The following is a 13,178-nucleotide window of genomic DNA, read 5'->3' as shown; positions in this document are numbered from 1 at the left end:
CTCACTGCCTTCCGGACTGGTTGGTGCACGGATTGCCGCATATGTCTTGGCCCCGGGTGACTTGAGCTGCGCTGGTGGGCTTCCCACTCAAATCAGCTGCGTCGCCATCCACCTACGTCTATCAAGAGTCCCGGGAACCTACACTGACCGGTACTCTGAGCTACCCACACTATGGCGGCACAGAGGGGGAAGAGGGGGTCCCAGACGCTCCCTGAATTACTGGCTAAGTCGCAGCCCAAGCTTAACAAGGATCCGCCATCACCAGGGACCGGGAAGCCACCGCCGACAGAGACGGACAACCAAGTGCCCATCACCAGATCCTTCCTGGAAACATTGTTTAACTCGCTTAGGGAAGACTTCAAATCATTAAGACAAGACGTTGCGGGTGAAGTCTGAGCCCAACTGCTACTAAAAACATACGCATAGAGGAGATCTAATAATAAAAAGTGAAATTACAGGTGGTGCTATGGTTCCTAAGCACCATGCAGAGAAAAGCCTTTTATTCCAGAGGGAACGGGCAATAACGATGGGGAGAAACGGGAAGAAGAAGTATAAATTAAAGAGAATACACTGGGACCTATCGAGGGAGGCTAAAGTGGAGAGGGTGAGGAAAAGCTACCCACTAAAGAAATTATAAAAATGGGGCACTTATCCCACTTGTTCCATGACAGGTGTTTGACGACTGCCTCATGTATAAGAACTCTCTATGCTAAATCTAACGTTAGGTTATGGAAGACAACTCCAAGCTAGTGTGTCTTTCCGGAGACCGACAAGGTTTGCGGGTGGGGTTACTCTGCGCTGCCCGCGTACAGGAGACACTTTTTGGACATGTTGCTTATAGAACAGGCTGCCCTACGAAAAGCAACTGCAAAGCTTTGACGCGACGTGGAGGACCTGGGTGACCGAGTGGTTGTGTCGAGGAGGCGGACCAAACTAGAAGTAACGAAATTTAACAGCTCCAACAAGAGGTCCTGCGACTCACTGACCAACAATTGGACCTCCAGGCCCACGCAGAGGACCTTGAAAACCGTTCCCGTCGAAACATACGGGTCCGGGGGATCCCTCAGAAACAAGAGGGGTCTGATGTCACCGCATACCTGCAGGCCCTCTTCAGAAGCGTTCTGGGAGAATCGGTGGACTTCACCATTCGCATTGATAGGGCGCACAGGGTGGGGATGCCTCGTAAAGCTCCGCCACCGGACATCCTGGCGTTCCTTCCAGATTTTCCGTTAAAAGAGCGGATTCTCAGAGAAGCTCGGCGAGCCCAGCCTCTTCTGTTTCAGGGTCATCCCATCGCCCTGTACCAGGATCTCTCATCTATCACTCTCCGGAAGAGAAAGGAATTCAAACAAGTGACGGATTTCCTAAGGCAGAAAGAGATCCCCTACTCATGGGGGCACCCATTTCGGATTATATTTAAGTGGAATGGATGGCTGCATCAGCTGCGGTCACTCAAAGACACTTGTACACTCCTGGGTCTGGACCAAGTCGAAACTGAACCAGTGTTTAGGAACTCGCAAGGGCCATCCAGAGGGGACTGGCAGACTGTAAATTACAAGCGATCCTCACCTCACCGCCTTAAACCAGATGCCTCTGTCATCTCCCGAGAGCGTGAAACCGCGGTGGCGGAAGTAGCCAAAGAAACCTCTCCCCCAGGGCAATAGACACTTCCACAGGAGATTCCATATTGCACACACACTGCATTTGCGGCGGGTGGGTCGGGCGGGGAGGACGGAGAGACCGCCGTCGGAGATGACCCCTTCAACATTCTCTACCACGATCCTGTGTGACACAACGGGATTGGGACTATGTAGTTCTAGGGTGTTGGGGCTGGGAAGGGGGGGTTGAGTTGGGGGGGTAGCTGCAGAGCCTCCGCTCACAATGACTTTAGCTCAGATATGCAAAGATGCAAACAATGGTGGTTCTTGGTTGCTTTGGGGGGGCTTGTTGGACTAGGTGGTTCGAGGGTGGGGACCTGTGCCAGACTAGATTTATCATTGGGTGGGGGGTTACGTCACTGCTGTGCCGATTCCGAGGTTTGTCACCCATCTACATACAGGGTCCGGGAATGGACCTACAAGGCTACCAGGGAAGACACGGCCTAATACCTGCTACCACATGGTTCTGTAACATGACGGAAATCCACTCTGCGCTGCGCTACATACCCTCTGCACCATGACGGACACTACTCTTAAGATAGTAACACTTAACGTGAAAGGGCTGAATAACCCGATTAAGAGAAGGGCTGTTATCTCCTACTTGGAGAACTCTGGAGCAGATATCTGCCTACTACAAGAAACTCACCTCCTGCAGAAAGATTGGCATAGGATGCGCACCCGAAGCCTTCCCAAAAACAATTCTTCTCCTCCCTCCCAATGAAAACCGCGGGGGTTGCAATTTTAATATCTAGAAGTTTCCAGGGGAGGGTGGGAAATATGGTGGGGGGGATCAAGGGTCGCCTCCTGGTGCATACATTTCAATTAGGTGATACAACCCTTACGATTGGCTCCCTCTGTGCCCCAAACACAGGACAGGAGGCCTTCCTGAAAGGCCCTATCTCGGAAGTACTTCAGACCCCACATGCACCTCTACTCCTAGGCGGAGATCTCAATATTGTTATGGACACACACGCTGACCGATCGGGGCACTGCTATGGAGGGACAGGTGCTTTTTCACCCAGTGGCCATGAATGGCTTAAAGATAGGGACTTAATAGACCTCTGGAGAGCCCAACACCCAAACACCTCGCAATTCACATTCTACTCATGTGCATCACACCTATGCCAGGCTCGACCACTTCATAGGTTCCTCGGATCTTCTCAAGAATCTTGAGGAGGTCACCATAGTACCGGCGGCCATCTCTGACCATGATGCAGTGGAGCTCTCCCTCACACTTCGAGCGGCCCGCCGTCCCCGAGGCCCGTGGCGCCTCCACGAAACCTTGTTGCAACGGCCTGATGTCACTAAACAAATCAGTGAGTGCATCACTAGCTACTTGGCCACCAACGACCGCCCGACATTTCCGTGACAGCCCTCTGGGGAGCCCTGAAATCGGTTACACGAGGTGAACTCCTAGCCATAGCGGCGGCAGAGGCCAAGGACCGCAAAAGTAAACGGGACGACCTCACGGCACGCGTCGCGGAACTAGAGCGGGTTCACAGCCGCACCTGCGCCCCATGCGTGTGGAAACAGTTGAAAGCGGCTTGGGCCCAATTAGCCAGTCTAGATACAGATAGGGCAGAATTCGCGGCTCTCCGTCTTCGACATACTTACTATGTCGGGGGTAATAGAACAGGCCGCTTACTGGCCAGCGCTCTAAAGGCCAAGACCCAACGGGCTAAGATCAATAGCCTCGTGGGCGGCGGGGCGGTGCTCACTGACGACACCCAGGTAGCCGAGGCGTTTCGCTCCTACTATGCTTCACTATATGGGGAAGAGGTGACCTCTTCGGAGGACATCGAGGCCTATCTGGCCACAACGGCTCTCACCGCGATCTCCAAGACCACTGCGGAGGCTTTAGACGCCCCCTATTCGCCAAGATGAGGTCCTGGCGGCCATATCCCGATTGCGCCTGCTCAAGTCCTCGGGGCCAGATGTCTTCTCGGCGGGAATTTACAAACTCTTTAGTCGGCAACTGGCGACCAGTGCTCGCCCGCCTTTTTAATTCCTTTAAGGGAGTAGGCGCCATACCTCCGGACATGTTGGCCGCAGAGGTGGTGGTGCTGCCAAAACCCGGTAAGAAACCCACGCACTGCTCTGCATTCCGCCCTATTTCACTGTTGAATCTTGAATCTTGACTTAAAGCTCTTTACAGGCATTCTTGCCGCGCGTCTTGTCCCGTGCCTTCCTGGAAATTTGGAGCCCGATCAGTCAGGCTTTGTACCCAACCGACAATGTAGCGATAATACTAAGAGGGTATTCACCTTATTGATAAGTCGCATTTTCAAGCCTCGGACTCTGCGCTGCTCGCTATCGACGCAGAAAAAGCGTTTGATCGCGTGAACTGGAATTACTTACAACAAGTTCTACGTCGCTTTGGCCTAAGCGACTGCTTCTGCTCCCGCATAGCGAGCTGTTACCATCACCCGCAGGCTAAGGTCCGCCTGGGAGGTTTGCACTCACAACCATTCGAAATCCAGCGCGGTACCAGACAGGGGTGTCCTCTCTCCCCCCTTCTTTTTGCCATGTATATAGAGCCGTTAGCGCAGAAGGTCCGGGACAATCCAAGGATTAAGGGTGTCGACTTAGGGCACGAACCCCATACTATCAGTCTATATGCGGACGACGTCATAGCCGCCCTGGGCTAACCTAATAACTCTATACCCGCCTTTATGGAGGAACTTGCCTCATTCGGAGCAGTCTCAGGGTTTCGAATCAACATTGATAAATCCTTAATTTTGCCATTAGGCAAAAATGCATGCTCGCGGGCCCCTGTCGTAGGTCAGGGGAGCGGTCTTCAGCTAGCTACCCAAGTACCATACTTGGAGATTACTCTGACTCCCTCAACGGACCTCACGGTATCAACTAATTATAACACTCTCATCGCCCAGATCCGGACGGACCAAACAGATACTTTCCATACTGGGGAGGGTAGCGGCGGTGAAAATGTCGATCCTGCCGCGGATCCTTTATCTGTTCCAAACGATCCCAGTTATGCCCCCGGCAGGCATTCTGAAAACCCTACAGGACACCCTGTTTGCCTTTGTCTGGGAAGGAAAGCGTGCAAGAATCCACAAATTACTGGCGTATAGGAGCATGGACGAAGGCGGTCTCCGTGTCCCAAACCTTATACGATATTGCCAAGCATCTCAACTCTGGTACCTAGTAGAATGGTACAGACCCGAGTCAGAGAAGAGATGGCTCTTCCAGGACAGGGCCATGGCACGGACGCCACTTTGGAGGGTTCCATTCCTCGCTAGACAACATAGGCCGAGGTACATGTTGAGGTCTCCTATCACACGCACGACTCTACAAATATGGGATAGGGTGGCACACAAACACGGGTTAACAACCTTTCCCTCCCCGTTCACTCCCATATTAGATAACCCTGATGGCGCAGGCACATTCCCACAATGGCGAGTCACAGCATGTCGTGCCGCAGGCGACCTTTTTGACTTGCAGGGATTTCTCCCCTTCGTGGACATTAAACAGGGGTATAGCATAGAGAATCCTCATTTTTTCCAATACCTTCAACTTAGACACTGGTTCACTGACCCGGATATCGCTGCATTGGTGAGTCGTCCCATGTCGACCTTCGAAAAATGGCTACTTACTAAAGATACGAATAAACACCTCATTTCTGAACTCTACAAAATGCTCACACCACCACACGCCCCGGCTAAAACACCAAGCCAGAAGCGTTGGGAGGCTGAATTAGGTAGGGCTTTGACATTCAAAGAATGGGGTTACGTCTATTATAGAGCCTCACACACCACACACCACACGCAACACCAAGGCGAGGGAGACAGCAGTAAAATTGGCTATGTACTGGCACCTCACCCCAGTCCGACTACACATGGGGAACCCGGCGCGCAGCCAGCTTTGTTGGAGGGGATGTGGGGAAAGGGGCACTCTGACCCACCTCCTTTGGGAATGCTCGGAGACTTTTGGAAGGTGGTCCTGGACGATATAGACTCCACCTTTGGGACTGAAATCCCGAGATTTCCTGCATATGATCTGCTGGGTCTACCTAACGTACCAACATTCCCCTTAAAGTCGCTGCGGGGTCAGCAAATGGGCATTGCCATAGAAGCAGCCACACAGCACATATTATCACTGTGGGGATCCACAACTAAGCCTACACACACGGGATGGCTTCACAAGCTTTGGTTTACCCTTGGGATGGAGCGCATTCACGCCACACTCACTAACTCTACCGATGCCTTTCGGAAAACGTGGCTTCCTTAACTGACCCTCCTGTCCAAAGAATTCAATGAAATCACATGCCCCAAATACTTTCGGGTCTTACTAATGCCACCGAAGACCCGCGGTTATTTCCCGGACGGCCACACTAAACCTTACTGGCACATTGATGGACCTCTTGGCACTTCAGAGCACACTGGTGGGGGTAGGGGGCGGGAGTTTTTGGTTGTTGTTGTTCTTCTCATGTCATTTGACTGCAATGCAGATCTTTCGCACTCACGATGTCGTAATGTTCCTCTGGCATATTTATGTTGCTTTGTTACTTCATGCTAGGGAAGACATGCTTGTCTGTCCCGTCGGTTATCTATGCCTCTTGCCTGTACAACTTGCTGAGATGTATCGATATATGCCTGCTGAAATATTCAATAAAATACATTTGAAATTAAAATCTACAAAATCCATCATTTATGCAGTATTAAAAAATGGGCAAAATAAATATAAAATCCTTGTATTTAGCATCATAAATATACATGAGATCAAGGAATGAGCACGATAAAACTATCAAACACCTGATTAAAAAGTTCACATGTTAAAATATTAAGAAATACAATCTAAAATACAAAACACAGTTCACCTTTTATTCTTGGACATCACTTTCCCAGTATCCTTTTAATTCCACAATTATGATAGCAGGGTTTAGTACATCAAGCACATGGCTGGCCTAAACAACCTGGGTTACAAACTTCTGTTACCTAATCCAGAAGCAAAGTAAAAATCTACTTACTGCAAAAACTACTGGATCAGACGTATCGCTCTTCAGAATTCTATAAGAAACCCAATATTGTCTAACGCCTAGATTTAGTACAGAAAAACAAAATGTGTTTCTTTGCTTTTTATTTGCTCGCCACATGCAGGACAACATTCTGATGTTAGGTCAACAACCTGGTTGTTAACAATCTTAAAAAAATAGCTACCCAGCCGTAAACCAAACCTACTTTTGGCGAGTGGTGGAGAAATCAAATCCAAATTGGATTCAAACCTAGGGCAGAGCTTAAAGCTTAAGAACTGTGTTAAGTGACCATTGATCGTTCTCACTGCATAATGCTCTGCCATGGACACACAGTACTTCGCCTTTATTCTAGGTAATTCATCTTTGCTCACCCCGTCTGGATGATCCCACAAGTTTAGCATTTGCAATAGTCTACACCAATTTGCAATGTGTTTGAATTACCGTAATTGTTTTGCACCACTAATCACCAGGATCTCCCGTAGTGAATTGCAGTAATCAATAAGCTGGGGCATTATCCACAAGCAGAGCCAGTACATTAACTGTTTAAGCAAGGCCACATCCCCAGTTCTTATCATCCCTAAATTGAGGAATACTGGAATCAGAGAGGTGTTAACAGGTACTGAAACAAGTCACCTGACCAAGAGGTTTTCACATACCATCAATTTATGGGCGTTCATGTAACCCCCTATCTCAGCTCCATTCGTTGCACCACTTTGGGCTTTTGAAAGGTAGGCCTCTACCGCTGGGGTCAGTGGCCACATTTGTGACTGTCTGAAGAACCGCAATATTGACTTTGACCTATGACATTGGGTAAGGTAACTTTTGTGTAATTGTTGCTCCCATCCAAGTGAATCAGTTAACCTTATCCCTAGGTAGTCAAAGCTTTTTACCCCCTCAAGTGTTTCTGCTGAGATCCTGACCGTTCATGTTTTTCCCTTCTCCTTCCCAAAGACCATAAAAAATGTTTTTGCAACATGGAGTTTCAAACCCCTTAACTTGCAGAAAACCAAAAATGTATCTACAACATTTTGTGGGCCCTTTGAAATTTATTTTGGATAATCTGCAAAAATCCGAATCAGCACTTTCTTACCATTCAAGATGGGAGAATCATTCCTGCAGTCCATAAGCCTATTGCCCACTAACTTAATGAGCAGGGGAAACAAAGTGGGAGCGAGTGTGCACCCCTGATGCACCCCAACTTGTCTGTTAGTTCGTCATTTTTCCCCCATTGTACCCGAGCATAATTGTCTTTGTGCAATCTTGCTATCAGGTTTACAAGATTATTTGGAGCCTAAATCTAACAACTCTCCATAACATTTTGTGGGGCACAAGATTAAATGCAGCCCTCAGATCAACAAGTGCTACATACAATTTTTGTTTCTCTAACAGCACGCACTTCCACATGAGTAAAATGAACCTGAAGGCCTGGTCACATGTACTTATCTTGGATCAAACGCTTGCTTTATAGGAGTCCAAGATTGCATTATCTATCCAAGCTTAGAGTTTATCTTGGACTTGCCTCGCAAAAATCTTTTGCAAATTATCAATCACGCTGATCGGTCTGTAGTTGGAGGTGGTTGAGATCTCCCTTTTTAAGGTCGAGCATTTGAGACCTCTTGTATATACTTTAGTATATACTTATGTGTGCACACTTTTGGGCTCTGGAGATCAGTCCTAGCACTTGTCTACTTCCGCTTAGGGACTTTTTTTCTGTACTGAGATCGGCTCTTGAACCAAATATAGATGCTAAAGTCTGGGAAGATACTTTCAGACTTTATACGCAGCAGAACAGGGTGCGGGAAGCATTGTGGTACCCTCAGTCCCCACCCCTCAGTTTGATGAGCTAGAATTTACTATAGAGGAAGTTTTCAACGCAATAGCGAAACTTGCGACGGGAAAAGCCCCGGGTCTTGATAAACTCCCGGGAGACCTCTTTAGACACCAATCAAGGATTTGGGGCCCATACCTCCAGATACTTTTTAATGCTGTACTGAGGGGCATGGCGGTTCCCTGTACTTGGCTTAGAGCAGAGATTGTCCCAATATTAGAAGGGCTCTACTCTGCTCCCGGTCAACTACAGGCCGATCAACCTTGTAGACGTTCCGCAAAAGATTTTTGCTCTGCTCATTCTAGATCATCTGCAGGACTGAATTGAGAAACCGGAAGTTCTTAGTCCGTATCAGGCGGCTTTAGGAGGAATACTTCCACCATGGGCCAAATCTTTCGCCTAATATTACTATTCTGGAAAACGGTGAAGATAGAGGGTGGCAACCTCTACGTGGTGTTTGTGGACCTCTCTGATTTAGTGGACCGGGCAACATTGTGGACTGTTCTCGAACAACTGGGTGTCCTGCCCCAGCTCTTAACCATCTTGAGGAGGCTGCATGAGGAGAACTCTGCGCGGGTCAGATGTGGGAAGAATGGGGCACTGTCATCTAGGTTCCCTGTTGGCAGGGGGGTAAGGCAGAGGTGCGTATTGCCACCTACCCTGTTTTGCCTCGGTCAACGGGGTAATCGCCCATTTAGACGCTGCCGGCAATCATGTTTGCAGACGACACCCTGCTGCTTTCTAAATCCCCCATGGGGATTCAGCGCATATTGAATGGCTTTGAGGACTTTTGTAGAGGGCGTGGGTTGGAGATAAATGCTGATAAAACAAAAATCATGATCTTCAACCCACCTGAAACTACTCGCCCGAATCCCAGCTTCGGCCCAGTTAGATTAGAAAGGGTGATGACTTTTGAGTATCTGGGGTAACGTAACCATCAATGAAAATTTGCTCTGGGGCCCCCAGCAAATAGTCACAAATGAAACTGGCCCAGCTAGCGGGGGGATTCTTAAGCTCTCAAATTCATCTACTTATAAACCCGTTAGTCCCCCTATGGAGATTTATAAGACTCGGGCAAGGAGCACAATTTTGTATGGGGGGGAGCTGTGGGGACATCTTCGCAGGCTTGAAATTGCCAAAACAGAAAACAAATTCATTAGACAGTTGTTGTCACTTCCACAAAGCACCCCGCTACTTCCGCTAAGGCTCCACTTGGGCTGAGACATATTGAGGATGAATTGGCTCTCAAACCCCTTAGGTTCTGGCGTAGGATTTGGACTACGCCGGAACTGCTTAATTATAGGCTAGAACTTAAGGATATACTAACCTACTCTGGTTCAGCCAAAATCCCTGGCTCATGTTCATAAAGCAGGAACTTGTAAGAGTGGGATTGCCTGCTCTATGGTATGATGCGGAGAGGAGCTGTAGAGAGGTCTCGCGTAAGTCCTTTACTAGGATTTTCGTGGATAACCAACTTGCTACTGTTTTGCCTGATTCTCATGCTGGCACCTTAACTAACTCTTTTTTAACAATTAAAGATTTTTACCTATTCGAGGATTTCTTGGATGAAATTTATCCTATAGTAGCCAGGAAACTATATCTACAATGGAGATATGGTACCCTACCCTTAATAGCCTTTACTAGTAAATGGCTAGTCTCTGCTAACAAGAACTGCCCTGGGTGTAGCTGTGACACCAAAAGTGAACTTCACGTTCTCTTTTTTTGTCCAGCTTACAGTAAATCAAGGAAGTATTGGCTCGTACCGTTATGTAAGAATCTGGGTTTTGTACAGTGTATGCATGCCTTCAGAGTTCTGAAAATTGATACAACTAGGCATATTGTATTTGCTGTTTATCAATTTTTGGCAGCCATGTGGCCTAAGCGTAGGATTATGATTCTTAATAATTGATATTGATTTTTCATGGTGATATGGTTTGTCAAACTGAAATTATGTATCATCCTAGTGCTACGATTTTAATTAGTTATTGAGTCTGCACTAATGAACTGAACTATTATCCTTGAATATTGTTGTAATGTATTGTACTTTTTTATGGCAATTTGCCGAAATAAAGATTTTACAGAAAGAAATTTATATCATCTGCTTTAAGATCTACTATGCATAGGCCAAGAAGCAGCCTTGCTAGAACTGAAGGCTGTTTCCACAACTGCATGGTTGCTGCCACTGCATTTGGCATGCAGAGTACCTATTCTTGACGTCTATCAGACTGCGAAGTGTATGTTAGCACACACATTCACAAAGTGTTACAACCATGACAGCCAGGTCCATCGGTATGGGAATTTCATCCATTCTGTCCTGCAAGACTTTTTGGTTTCATCCCTCTCCACAGACTCTCCTTCCACCTTTGGTAGGTACTTCTTTGGTATCTATTCTAAGGTGAGGAATATGTTGGAAGAATGAATTACTTGCATTCAGTGGCACTTTCTCTTTCTGCAGTCTATCCACAGTCCTCACCACCCTTCCACTTCTGATGAGTGGCCTTCTTTTTATCATCTGAAAAAGTCACAAATTGGAGATCGGCACACCGCTACATCCAGTTATTCGTGCTCTGCATCCAAGGGTCTAGTTAGAAACTGATGTCTGCTCCCAGAGGTGGTGCTTATATGCATCTCTTCTCTGTCACGTTGTGGGGTGGAACAAGTTAAACGCAGAGCTGCATGCCGCCACCTAGAGACACATGGAAGCATTGCTGTGAAAACCTCTAAAATCCAGTCTGGCACCAGGGCAAAATTCTAAAGGTGAGTAATCTGTGGTTGGATAGAGTATCCACCAGAAAGATTGTTACCAAAGAGAAGTAACGACTTCTAAACTTTTAGACTTCCTTGTATTAAGACTGTTAATCTTCCTATTCACTTCTTTGTGGTTTAGATAACATACGATGAGTAATTGTTAGTGTACGTGGTTTCTTGAATTTTGCTTCTGTTTCTTTCTTACCATCTGTTCTTATAATTTTACCCTCAATTCTCGTTTTTTCAAATTGAGGTGAATGCCCTGCATCCTCTAACAGAAGTGTCTACAGGTTCACCAGGTAATAGATGTCACCTGTAGAATTTATGCCTTTCCATTGTGACCTTCGCATGATTCAAAACAAATGTCTTGCATTTTAATGTAAGACACATAGGCATCGATAACATCACCCTTCCTAGTGTCTGACTTCTATGGCAAATGTATCTACTTTCAGAATCAAGACAGTGCAACAAAAATGCCTATTTGCTTCTCAGTAAAAGTCATAACCTTTTATGGCATCCAAATAGACTTTGATACTTTCCTTCCAGTGAACTAAATCCACATCTGATTTGGTTGGATGGGATATAGAATGCTGTTTGAGTAACTATATAGTGTTGCATTGCTATTTTATTATTCTTGTATTAGATTTGACTAAGCCTAAAATACCGCCAGATTCTAGATTATTTTGTTTTTTTTATATTGGTCCCTCATCGCTATAAAGAGGGAATGAATGGCCTGCAAAAATATGCACAAACAGTATGGATTTTTCCTGTCACTGAGAACGTTGCCAAAATAGCCATCACTGGAGAAAATGTGTACACCCAGTTCATTGAATTTTTAGAGAACACAGATTAGTTATGCACATCGTCAAATTGCTATTGTGCAGGCCAAAGAACAGCACAAAAGTAGTCGAGAGGAGCCTGTCACTTAATATCCAGAAGGAGGTGCAGAAGAAACTGTTGCCCAATCACGATCATTGCCAAGGAAATAGTCTCACGGTGACCTTCACAAACTAAACTGTGTATACAGGTTCTTCACAACTTTTATTTATTTTTTTGCAATGTCCTCCCACTAGTGAAGTGTGCTCATGAAGAGTAGACATCAAGAGTGTCATGGAGAGTCCCCCTCACACCATTAATTGAAAAGCAGCAGAGTAAATCGGGTGTCAGTGCATCTGGTTAATTTGATTTTGACCAGGTGTGCAAGCTACCAAGCTTAATGTCTGCAGACAGTGGTTCCAGTGGATTGTGGCATCTGTTGGCCAAACCTTCAGAACAGTACCTTTTCTACCAAGGATCCAGGGATGTGCCTCACCTTCACTTCACCCTCAGGACTCATTCAGAGATGACGCCAAACTCCTAACAAGAATTCCCAACACCGACTTGATGGCCCGACGACTGGACGATTATGAAAATAAGGCCCGGCGGAACAACATACGCTTGGTGGGAGTGCCGGAAAATCACGATGACACCACTGTCGACCTTCTTGTGGAGGATATGATCCTCAACCATCTTGCTCCCACAGGACTCAGCAAATTCTTCGCTGTTGAACGTGCTTATCGCTTCCCGGGTGGGAAGATTAAACCAGGGCCCCCCCCCGGGGCCTATCATTGCAAGGCTTTTCCATTTTCGGGATAGAGACACTATCCTCCAAGCCTCCCGAGGTCGTGGCCCATTGAAGTTCGACAATAGTACTGTCAACATTTTCCCGGATTTTACTCCTCAGGTCCAGCAACAAAGGATGGGGTTCCAGGGAGTAAAGAGGCGATTGCGGGACTTGGGCCTCAAGTATGCAATGTTGTTTCCGGCTCGACTACGCATCGAATATGAGGAACAAACCTTTTTCTTTGATCGACCAGACTGTGCCAGTGACTGGCTCAACTCATTGCCTAAAAGAGATGATCTAAACGGACGCCCGGTGGAGCAGAGGGGGTGCATCGGCCCAGGAGTGACA

At 47.1% G+C, this 13,178-nt stretch overlaps 1 protein-coding gene across 4 annotated transcripts in view; it reads left to right on the top strand.

Moving 5' to 3' along the window:
- Positions 1–13,178, top strand: part of RPS6KA3 (ribosomal protein S6 kinase A3) — a 796,620-nt gene that overhangs the window by 228,709 nt on the left and 554,733 nt on the right. The gene's annotated exons all lie outside the window — the stretch shown is intronic.

The sequence above is a fragment of the Lissotriton vulgaris genome, chromosome 8, assembly GCF_964263255.1.
Source record: "Lissotriton vulgaris chromosome 8, aLisVul1.2, whole genome shotgun sequence".
Classification (NCBI taxonomy): Eukaryota; Metazoa; Chordata; class Amphibia; order Caudata; family Salamandridae; genus Lissotriton; species Lissotriton vulgaris.
This window is presented reverse-complemented; position numbering and strand designations above follow the sequence as displayed.